Source organism: Equus asinus, chromosome 10 (assembly GCF_041296235.1).
Source record: "Equus asinus isolate D_3611 breed Donkey chromosome 10, EquAss-T2T_v2, whole genome shotgun sequence".
Classification (NCBI taxonomy): Eukaryota; Metazoa; Chordata; class Mammalia; order Perissodactyla; family Equidae; genus Equus; species Equus asinus.
This window is the reverse complement of record NC_091799.1, coordinates 16,661,485-16,673,239: the sequence shown is the minus strand read 5'-3', so window position 1 is coordinate 16,673,239 and position 11,755 is coordinate 16,661,485. Positions and strand designations below refer to the sequence as shown.

Below are 11,755 nucleotides of genomic sequence, written 5' to 3'. Positions count from 1 at the left end.
GCCCTGAGCCGGTCAGGGAGGTCCAGGGCTTGGCAGTGAGGGACACAGGCTCTGGAGCGTGGGACCCTCCTCTGCTGCTGGTGGGGGGGTAAAGTGGCTCAGCCACTATGGAAAACACTGGGCAGCTTTTAAAAAAGTGAAACGCACACTTAGCATATGACCCGGTCATTCCTCTCCTAGGCGTTTATCCCAGAGAAATGAAAACTGAGGTCCACGCTGACTTGTACCCGGATGTTCACAGCATCTTTATGGGTAATAGGCAACACTGGGAACGGCCCACGATCCCTCTCCAGGCAGTCGTGCATCCCGACAGTGGAACACTGCTCAGCAATAAGAAGAAATGAACCACTGATGCACACGACACGGAGGAACCCCATGGTTGTTATGTTGAGTGAGGGGAGCCAGGCGACGAAGAATGTGTACTGTGTGATTCCACTCAGAGAAACTTCTAGAAAGTGCGAACTAACCTATAATGAGAGAAAGCAGCTCAGTGGTTGCCTGAGGACAGTGGGGCCCAGGAGGGACCACAAAGGGGCACGAGAAAACTTTCGGGGTGGTGGATATGTTTACTGTTTTGATGGTAGTAACCGTTTTATGGGTTACAGATGCCCAAACTCATCAAATTGTGCAATTTAAATATGTGCCGTTACTGTGTGTCTATTACACCTGAATAAACTGAAAAAACAAATTCCTGCTCTGCCATTCACCGGCTGAGTGACCTTGGGAGGGTCACCTCACTTCTCCCAGCCTCATTTATGAGAATGGGATAATGACAGTGGCAGCTTCACAGGATGGTCATGACGATTCAGTGAGATAATGTTAGTTAATTGCTCAGCTCCATCCAGAGCAAACCACCGGTGCCCCATCCAGGGCAGAGAACCACACTGTGTGACCCACCTGCTCCTTGCCAGACTGCAAGATGTACCCTGCTTTATGTTGTCCCCCGCCCACCACTCATGCCTTGACAATGAGAATGGGAACCCCCGCTCGATGCCAGGCCTGGCCACTTCCTGGGTAAACAGAGAACTCCATCCTAACTCCATCCTCATGGGCACATACTCTGGAGCTGCAGATACATCTCTGACCATTACAACACGAGGAAGAGACGTTCCAGCAGGTGCAAAGGCCCTGTGGCTGGTGGGAGTATGGTACTTCTCAGAATCCACAGGGAGGCTCAAATGGAGGCAGCAAGAGGGGCACAGACAGGCCGGATCGTGTGACATCTTGGATCATGTGACATCTTGCAGGCCCTGCTGAGGAGTCTGCAGGCCTCCTAAGGGCCACCAAGCCCCTGCGTGTGGTTTGCTGGAGACTGGGGCGTTGGCTCCATCTCGGTGCAAATCCTGGCTCCCAGTTCACTGCCACCTTCTCTAAGGCTCAGATTCCCCATCTGGCCAATGGGGGTAACGAGCCCTCATGGGGCCTGGCCCAGAGCTCAGTGATTAGGGGATCCAAGCTGTGCCCAAGTCCCTTGTCGTGTTTGTCACACCATGTTATAATGGTCAGCCTCTGGGTAGCTTGCCCGCCTGACTCTGGGCTCCGGGGGCAGCCCCTGCAGCCCCTCCAGCCTCTGCCCTCTGAACCTTCACCCCTGGCACAGATCAAGCAGCCCATAAACGTCTAAGGAGGCAAATTGAGGCACATGGGCAGCAGGGGCAAAGCCCCTGCCCGTCCGGGGTCCACTCTCTGGCTGGAAGACAAAGAGACGCCGCTTCTGTGGGTAGGCAGGCGAGGACCCCAGGGAGCACTCAGACGGTGTTGAGACCGCCCCCTCCATGCTCAGCTTCCATTTAGAGCCTTCTCTCAAATTTAGAGCAGACAGGGGCTATTTTCTTGGTTCTCTGAGCTAGGGTTGGTTCTGGTAGTTAATTGTGAACGACTTTGACCAGCCAGGTTTTCACCTTTTACTCACCTGAGAATGAGGTCCTGGAAAGGACGAGATTCTGAAGCTGCCATGACCAGCTGCCGAGAACCATCATGGTGGGATGCAGTTGACATGAGAGATTGTGGCCCACAGGGGCCAGGCCAGGAGGGGCTCAGCCAGCCCCCACCGCATGACCAGAGAGGCGGCACGCCTGGGCCAGGTGCACAGCGAGGCCCTGCCACAGCCTGCCTGGGACTCGCCGTCCAGTGCACTTCCCACAGGGTGGGCCAGTCTGCAGACCAGCTGCCCGATTCCTCTTCTGCCACTGAGGCTCACACGGGAGCTGCCCAGGTTTGCGCCAGGGAGAGAGAAGGAAAGCGCTACTCTGAGACCCCACAGCAGCATCTGCCAGGAAGGAGGGCCCTGGCCTCTGAGTGGCTCGTGTTCCCATGCCCCCTTCGAGGCTCCCTTCCCAAAGAGGGTGGAAGTGTGGCCGCCTTTCCCTGGGACTCAGCCCCATTCAATCACCAAGGGCAGGACAGCATCGGGGCTGAAGTCAGGCAAACAGCATTCAAACCTCAGCTCTGCCGCCTGCAAGCCGCGGGCCCTGGGCAAACCTCTCAGCTCCCTGTGCCTCCATTGTTTCATCTGTAAAATGGGGAGAATAACCACACACACCCCCCTCCCCCCACAGGGCCAGAGTAAGCAGTCCACAGAGTCAGGCCGGGCATAAGCAGCTCAGCCCGCATGCCCGGCACGTGGTAAGGGCTCAGGAAGTGGCAGCCTGTGAACAGCGTCAGCAGACGGCACCGTCAGCTGGATGTGGGGCCGTGCAAGGGGATGGGCGGGCGGAGGCCTGTGTCCAGAGGCAGGGCCCTGCTTACTTTCTGACCAACGAGGTGCATCCGTCTCCCTTCATCCCTGGGCTCCCTCTATCTCCAGCCTCTACCCTGCCTCTCTGCCGGGTCCAGGGACCCCGTCCCGTGTCAGGAAGTCCACTCCAGCAAGGCCCAGCACTCCCTCGACCTCACGTAATCTTCTAGCTTGGAAGACCTTAGAGAGCGTGGCATCCAGCCTCTCCAGCTGCCCCATCTACCAGATGTGGAGCTGAGGCTCAGAAGCAAAGGCACTTACCAGAGGCCCGACTCCTAGCCTGGCGCTCCTTGAGCGGGTCCTCGGATCACTCCTGCCGCGGCAGTTCTGGGGAGAATCCCCTTGCTGTGGGATGGCCTGTCATCCTCGGGCAGCGAGCTCCATGTGGGCAGGGACCATGACTGTCTTGTTCACGTTATGGGCCCCACCCAGGCCTGGAACCTGTGAATGAATGAATGATGAGTGAGTGAATAAATGAATGAGGCTGGAATCCATCTGCCTCCCAGGGCAGCATCCCAGGAGAAGCCGACTTTGGCTCCAGCCTCTGTGGGGTCACCAGGCCCGGCCCAGCCCAGAGGAGAGAGGTGGCCAAGGTTGCCATCGGTTCAGAGGCTTCCAAGAGTCTGTTGACGAAAGGATCACAGGAAGCAGATGACAGAAGGGCAGGAAATGGCTGCAGGGTGGGTGGGGGCGCAGAGCCCCCCGCCCAGGCCGGGATGAAAGAGGCACAGGAAAAGGACACAGATGGATCGGCCGTGGGGGGTGGAGGATGACAGGATGTGGACAGAGGGTCTCGGCCGCTTCCCTTGCACAGAGGATGGACTGGATGGCTTGCTCTCGCTGTAGGACCCCCCTTTCTGCTCCCCACCACCAGCATCCAGCCCCGGGCCCGGCACGCAGAGGATGATCAACAGGTATTTTCGGATTCACCGTGTGCACGAATGAACGGAAGCATTTGTCAGCTATTTCTGACCTGCCCAGAAGTCGAGGAGGGGGACAGGCAGGGGATTTTGACACAAAACCCCACTTGTTTCAAGGAGAATATTGTATTAACAGTAACTTTGACTATTATTACAGCCAGCGCTTACTGAGCAACTACTGTGTGCTCCAGCACGATATCTCTACATTATGTCCGCATTAGCTCAGTGACCTGTCACCACCTCTACAAAGTGTCCTTAGCTTCATCGTACAGATGAGGAAACTGAGGCTCAAGAAGAAGGGTCTTGCTCCCGGTCACCCAGCAAGTCAATGACAAAATTGAGATTCAAGTCAGAGTCTTTCCAAGTCTATAAACTCTGCTCTTAAATACATATTCTCAGGCTGACGGCAAAATGCCTTATCACTCATCCAGCCATGCCTTCGTTTACCCATTCATTCATCCCGCAGGCGTTTACTAGAATCCCACCCACGTCGTGCGCTGGGCACTCAGGGCAGCCGCCGTGAAGGAAGTAGTCGCGGTCCCTGTGCCCCGGGACTCCTCGTCTGGAGGGCAGACTCCACCCGAACAGTTAATTCCTTGTGATTTTGGAAAGTGCAGGAAGGAGAAAGCTGGGGTGCAGAGGTGGTGTCTGTGGGGACCTGCCCAGTCCGGGGGCCTCAGAAGATGCCTACCGTGTAGACTGCAGGATGGGAGGACATCACCAGTAGGGAGTTGTGGACAGGCGGTAGACAGTCAAGGACTGTGGAAGGGATGAAAGAAAGTAACAGTCATAATCCTGATCTGAGCAGGCACGGTTCCTTGAGGCCTTTCTCTCTGCAAGCTGCTTGCATGGATTCTTTTATAATCTTTACAAAAAGAGGGAGATATGGATGCCCTTATCATCATCCATCACCATCATAATTGGGTCATCAACATCAACATCATTGGAGAGACCAGCTTACGTGGCTGCTAAGAGGCAGAGTCAGGGGCTCTCTGATGCGGGGGTCTCAGCTCCCGACCCTGTACCCAGCGAGGGCAGGAGAAGAGACCCTCCCACCCACCGGCTGGGGGTGAGCTGGACCCACGGGGATGCAGTGCTCAGTGGAGGTGCTGCCACCCACCAGTCCTCCTCGGGCTGGGAAGGGCTTCGGGTCCAGAGCGGAATGTTTCGGGAGGGGACGTTTCGGAGCTCAGATCACCTGGTGCTGCATCAGGAGGGACAGAGAGCCCTGCCTGGCCTTCTGACCAGAGTTTGAGAGGCTGGGGTCTGCAAGGTAGACCCTGGCCTCCTGCTCTGGGCTGGTGGAGGCTGCCATGCTCCATGAAGGCAGCCGTGGGGCAGGGCTGCAAGACCCCCAATGTCACCTGGCTCTCCTGTCCCCAAGCCCTGAAGACTAAGCTGCTTTTCTATGTTTTCCTTGAAGGGAGGGAGGAGGCCCAAGATGCTCCCTAGCCTGGGCCGTGGGGCCCTGAGGGGTTGAGCTGGGGGTTGCTGTCTCTCAGTGCTTCTCCTCATCACCTAGAGGACGCAAGGCAGGGATGGAGGCCCCCACGATGCAGCCAGAGCTCTCCCCGGGCTTGGGCCTCAGCAGGTCCCTGCATCCCTTGGGAAAGTTCAAACAACCCCCGTCTGTAATGCCAATGATAACAGCACATACTTCCTGAGCATCAGCCATGTACCTGGCCCTGTGCTGAGCATCTCCCCAAAGTATCTCCCTGACTCCCAGGTGGCAGAGGCTGCTGGCTATTGCCCAGTATCCATTCTGCCATCTCTCCTTCAGTAACACAACATCCCTTCCTGGGTTTTAATGAGACACATGGCTGCCAGGCTAAATACTACATCTCCCAGTCTCCCTTGCAGCTAGGTGTTGTCATGTGATCAGTTCTGGCCAATGGGACGTAAGAGAGATGAACCATGCACCTTCCACCTTGCCCTTAAAAAGAAGAGGCGTCTCCCACCTCCTGGGTTCCCCCAACACACTGAGGAAAGAATGGAGGTGGGGAGGTGGTGGCCATCTTTGGCCTTGTAGATAGGAGAGACAGAAGGGGCCTGGGCCCTGGACCAGCTCCCAGGGCAGAGCCCCCTAGACCCACACGGGAGGGAAATGAGCCCCTCTCTGCTCCACCCACTGTTCCTTGGGTTCTGCAAGAGTGGGCGGGCGCATCCTAATGAGACACTGAGCCCACGTGAGCCTGGACCCGTGAGGCCAGACTTGAACTCAGGCCCAGGGGGGTGGACTCAGAGACTGTGCTCAAAGCCGCTGGGCTGACCACGCTGCTGCGTGCAGCGGATGCTCAGAACATGGTTTTCTCGGGCGGATGGATGAGTCAATGAACGGGGCCCAGGACACCTTCTAGGGAGGATCCCGCCCTGGAAGAACCGATTTCTTCCGGGCCCTAACTGTCACTCGGTTTCCCTGGGATGAGCCGCAGCCTTACTTCTAACTCCTGTGCCCAACATTCAGAGAGGATCCTGTTGACCATGTCTTCCGGTCTCTAAGGCACCTTCATACCCCCGTCAGCATCCACCTGACCCCTTGCTGGGACATCAGCAGGGAGCAGCCGTGCTCCCTCCACTTTCAGGTGACAGCAGCATGACCTCCGCACACGTGACCTGGCCCACGGCAACCGCTCGCTCGGGTCACGTCTTCCCGTTCCTTTAGGAATGTTCACTGAGTGATGTGTCACTCCTAATAGTCTTTAAAATATCGTTTTTAAAGAGGAATCGGATGTGGGAGGGCAGCAAAAGCCCACATGGAGGAGTCAGGAGACCCAGCGGTTGGTCGGTGGAACTGCTGGCGACCTTGACACGGCTCTCCCCCTCTCTGAAACGCGTTTCTCTGGTGTAAAATGAGGACGCTGGGTGAGATAGTCCCCTCTCCCCGTTCCCATTCCGGGTTCTGCTGCTCTGTCCCCCGGGGTTGGGAGTGGCCCGGGTCCTCGGCCCTCCACCGGCGTTTCCCAGCTCCCTTCCTGAGCCTGGCTCTGAGTCCTCTGGCTTCGAAGGTCAGCTCTCTGAGCCTCAGTGTCCTGGTCTGTAAAACGGGAATGACAGTAAATGTAAGGACATGGCTCACAGACTGTCATGTCTGCTATGTGTGTTTATACATACACAGCGCTTAGAATAGAGCCTGTCTCAGTAAGTGCTCAGTTCCTAGGTATTACGGCATTGATCGTGAGTTATCAGTAATATTATTATTAATCATTCTAATGAAAGGTTAATGGGCATTTGCGGATGACTGCAAGAGAGAGCAGCACATGGGAACATCCAGAAATGGCAGTTCTGTTGGAAGGCCAAGGGCTGGGGGCTTGGCTCGGTGGCCCTGGGGGCTCTCCAGGGTCTGCGGTTCCCAGCCTGGGCACCTTAACCTGCCACCTTCCCTCTGTTCGTTTTTCACATTGGCCCCACTTAGGCTGCTCAGTTATGTTAGGAATGGAAATTCCCAGGCTCTCAACACTGAAAAAGCTCTGCAAGTTGCCTCAGCCAGTGCTTTTCCCGAGTCATGGCTCTGTATACACACACACACACGCACGCACGCACCTCACCGATCCTTGAATATCTCCTCAGGTGGAGCGCTCACTACCTACAAGGCTAGCTTGACTATTAGATCATTTATCTTGTGAGGCAAAACCAACCTCTCTGGGTGGTGTCCCCCCTCAGGGACCAGGGGCAGCAGCCAGTAAATTGGCCCCTCCCCGCTGGAAACCTCCCGGGGCCTCGACTGCCCTCCTGGAGTGGGAGTCATGCTGCGCTTGCACAGGGCTCTGGCTCCGGGAGCGTCAGTGATACAGCCCCGCAGACAAGCCGAGGGGGCACGCGGCCGCAGCAGCGTCCACCCGCCCGCCCGCCAGCAGCCCCGCTTCTCTCCTCTTGCTGACCAGGCCCCTTCCCTTTTGCACCAGAACTGCTGGCAGAGAAAAGGCAAAGATTTGCCTGAAGCAAACACGTGAAATCCTTCCGCAAACACACATTCCCAGAACGCAGACTCCAAAGATACCAGGGAGAAGAGGCCGCCTGGATCAGATTTCTTTGGGGTCTGTCGCCTGAGTTGGTTGGCCATCTAAGCTCGGGGTCCCTGTATCGACTCTGCAGGGTGTCTGCTTTCTCCCAGCCATTCACAGGCTGCTGTCTCCGCTCTCAGATCCGGATGTTCTCGCGAGACCCTGGCCGTTTCGCTCCTGAGCTCAGTGGGCCCGCAGACAGCCTTCTGTCTCCAGCCTCCTCCTTCCCTGGTGCCGTGTCCCTCTGCAAGTCACTTTACCTCCCCAGGTCTCAGTTTCTCCATCTGTAAAATGGGACAACAATTGTCCCTGCCTCTTGGGGTTTTTGTGAGTGTCCAGTGAGGCAGGTCTCTGAAACCTCTGATCCAGTCCCAGGCACACAGTAGGTCTTTAATAAGCATTAGAAACGATTAGCTCTCAGCTGGAAGATGAGCTCGCTGCACTGGTAAAATGAGCCAGAATTAGGGGAAAAGAATCCCCTTTGGGAGAGGGGCTTGGTCTAGACCCACATTTGCTCTTTCTGGCTCTGGGTCACTGAGTCTCAAACTTTACTGAGCTTGAGACGCACCGAGGGAGCTGTAAAATGCAGAGCCCCAGGCCCTAGGCTCAGAGAGCCTGATTCAGTAGGTCCGGAGAGGCCCAGCAATCTGCAGTGTCACAACCTCTCCATCACCCCTGCCTCCTCCTCCTCCAGCCTGGACGAGATGTTACTGCTAAATGTGCTCCGACTGGCTGCTCCGTGCCTGTACTGGGCTGAGAACGGGGTGCAAGGCCAAAGCGGACAGATCCAGCCCCTGCCCCCAGGGAGCTCACCACCCAACAGGGGGTGTTCCCTCAAGGTCAGTGGAGGAGCTGGAGTTCTGGAGTGTGCAGGAAAAGCTGTGGGAATGAAAAGGTCAGAAGAGACCTACCTCCTGGTACTGTGTGGTTGTTGTCAGAAGTGAGAAAGGAGCCTCGGGGCATGAAGGCCTTGGGAGGGAGGGGCACAGGCTGGTCTCCCTGGCCTTGCCTGGGCTGGACCCGCGTGGGGACAGGTGACATGTGGCCTGCAGTCGAGGTGGTATGTGCTCTGAGGTAGTTCAGGGTGTTGCCTGTGGGGTAAGACCTCGGCTCGAATCCCAGCTTTGCTCTTTCCAGCTGTGTGACCGTGGGTCAGTGAGACCCCACCTAAGCTCTGTTTCCACCTCTGCAAAGGGATGGCTATTGTGTCACCCACGACAGAGGTGACTTACCAAGAAGCCAACGAAGCCTTGGTGCCAGGGACTCTCGCTGGCACGGCCCTGCCAAGGCCCTGGGCTCCATGGGAATGCAAAACTTGGCACCAGTTTTCTTAAAGAGGGTCCCCATATTGTAAACGTTCAGGCCCCATGGAACTTGGCTCTGCCAGGCCCACCTCACGCGGCCGGTGGAAGATCTGGTGGGAAGACACTGGGCCCTTCGGCAGGCCTGGGTCTGGCAACGGAAGCCCCTTCACTTCTGGGCCTTGGAAGGAGAGCAGACTGGCACCCTGGACAGGGCGAAGTCTGTCGGGGGAGGGAGGGCCAGGCACTGAGCCCGGTCCTGTTCTGACTGCCCCTTGCCCCCAGACCTCAGGGCTCCGACCTCTGGCCCAGCCTGGGAGCAGGGAGGAGCAGGCCTGGACAAGAGGGACCTGGGGAAGGGAGGAGGCTGGGGAGGAGGGCGTGGAGGACAGGAGACTGAGCTGGGGCAGGCCCCGCTGGCTGCCATCCGCAGCAGCCTTGGAAGGGCCAGGCTGGTGAGAAGCCAGCCAGAGGGAGGCCCCGGGCAGAGGCCTTGGGGTCGAGTTGGCTTTGTTAAGGACCCTCCAAAGTCTGAAACCAGGGGAGGCTGCAGGAAACCCAGGACCCACAGTTGGCGGGGATACTGGGGGCCTGGGCGTGCCCCCTCAGTGTGAAGAGAGGACCCACCTCCTACCCCCCACTCTGTGTCAGGTCTGGCCCAAGAGCCCCATTTCCCTGAACCCTGACCTCCACCTCCTTCAAGTCCTCACTCTGCTCATCTCTATCCTGTCCACGAGGAAGTGGAAGCTCAGAGAGGGCAAGTCCCTTGTCTAAGGGCACACAGGAGGGGAGAATACAATAGGAACCAGGATTTGGATCTGGTCCTAAGTCCAAATTCCTGCTCTTAACCCTCTCCTACCACCACCCTGGGCTGTGGGCATAGGGGCACTTGGTGGGCTCGCAATAAAGATGGAATGAATGAAGTAAGGAAGGAAAGAATTCACAGGCCAGACTCTTCCCACGCCCTCCCCCCACCTGCCCGTCGGCTCTTTCAAGCTACGGCCGCCTGTCCCCCCTTCCCCCTCCCCCTTCCCCGTCTAACTGGGAGGTTACGGACCGGCTCACCGGCTTCCGCAGGTTCCCCCGCGCTCCTCCCGGAGCCCACCCCGAGGCAGCTTTCTCGTGGGGACGCCTGAGGACCCCGAGGCCCCGCGGGAGAGCCGCGACCTCCAGCGGGGTGGTCTCCGCAGCCGCTTTCCCCTCCCGGCCTTCCCCGTCCCCACCCCGCCCCCTCCCTTCCCCGGGCAGCTAAATAATTGATTCGACCATAAATAACCGGTCTGTGTTGCGCCCGCGCCCTCTGGCCCCCAGGGTGCGGGGGGTTCCCCGCTAGGGTTCGGGGGAGTGGGGAGGGCCAGTGGACGGGGACCGCTGTGCCGCGCGCGCCCCTGGCGCACAGTTTCGCTCGACGGGCCTTTCTCTCTCCCTCTCTCCCTCTCTCCCTCTCGCCGGCTTTTTCCCTTTTTCTTTTTCCTTTTTTTCTTTCCTGGAGCGGAGCCCGGCGCCAGGAGTCTGGAACCAGCTTGACAAGCTTTTGAGTTATGGAGGGGGGAGGGGAGGGAGCGGGCGGGCGGGCGGGGTGGCGGCGCGGGGAGGGGAGCGGAGGGGAGGGGGCGGGGTGCGGGCGCGGCGGCGGGCTCCCGCGGGCAGGGGCGCGCGCACCCTCCCCCCCTTGGAGACGCCCCCCAACTTCGGGCGACCGTCGGGCGAGGGTCTGCCGGGGGCGGGCGCGGCGGCGGGGCGCGAGGGTGAGTCACCGGGGCCCGGCGAGCAGCCCGGCTGGCGGAACGCGCCCGGCTGGGGAGCCGCAATAAACGAGGCCCGGGCAGGGGGGGCTGCGCCGCCTCCCCGCCGAGCAAGACATTCCTTTCCGCTGAACCGGGCGCCCGGGGCGGGGAGGGCGCGGGGCACGCGGGAGCGAGGCCCGGGGCGGCCCCCTCGCCTCCGCGCGGCTCCCCGGGAGCGCACTGCATCTTCACCTGCCCCGAGGGAAGGGACCGGTAGGCCCGTGAGGGTCGTCATGCCGCGCGGGTCCCGCAGCTGCCTGCCCAGCGTGTCTGGTCCCCGCTCCTTTGCCCATCCACTCCCACTCCCCCTCCCCTGGTGGCGACTTGGGGCCTGGTACAGCCCTGGGGGCGCGGGGCCGGGCGCACGGTGGGGGCCCCCGTAGCCACCGGCTGATTTCCCAGGAGCCCCACTTCTGACTGCGGGGTGCCAGACGCCCCCGGCCCCAGGGTGGGTGGGAGACGTCTGGAATTCTTGGTGTACCAGGACCACTAGTAGAGAGAACTTTCCAGACTTCTTCAGGTCCAGAGCCCAGGAGGACACTTCTGGGATGCCAGGAGAGGCCCGAGTTCCAGGCACACCTTCCCCTGGACTGCAGAGTTCCTGGTCAAGCCTGGTTGACTTCTGTGTACACAGTTCCTTAGGGGCGCCCAGTGTTTCCGCCACGCGGCCACCGCTTGGTGCCTTCCTGCCCCGCCTGCTCCCAGCAGTGAGTGACCTGGAGCTACTGTCAAAGGCCTGGGCTTGCCCCCTGGCTGTGTGGCCTGGGGTGGCTGCCCTCCCCAGTCTGAGCCTCTCTCGCTCATCTGTGAGATGGGTTAGTAACAGTGCCAGCCTTGCCTGGATGCTGGAAAGTTCCATGAGGCCATGCAAGCCTTGACTTAGCACAGGGCTGGCACACAGTGAACACTGAAGACGCGGTCACTGCTGTTGGAGCTGGTTGTTGGTGGTGGTTGTTATTTCTGAGGGACTCACCTCGGCCTAGCCAGGCCCCCCTGCCCGTCCCCCCAA

General features: G+C 59.1%; 1 long non-coding RNA gene across 4 annotated transcripts; it reads right to left on the bottom strand.

The window, feature by feature from the left end:
* Positions 1-332: 332 nt before the first annotated feature.
* On the bottom strand, positions 333-10,521 carry LOC123289275 (uncharacterized). Of its 4 annotated transcripts, XR_011506200.1 has the most exons (6): positions 10,017-10,520; positions 6,096-6,691; positions 4,349-4,416; positions 2,999-3,178; positions 1,913-2,207; positions 333-467 (listed from the first exon to the last, which is right to left on the bottom strand). It is a non-coding gene; the product is annotated as an uncharacterized lncRNA (long non-coding RNA). The 4 variants fall into 4 exon arrangements; XR_011506197.1 differs by having other exon boundaries at positions 1,913-3,178; positions 10,017-10,521; XR_011506199.1 differs by having other exon boundaries at positions 1,913-3,178; positions 10,025-10,521.
* Between the last annotated feature and the right edge of the window lie 1,234 nt (positions 10,522-11,755).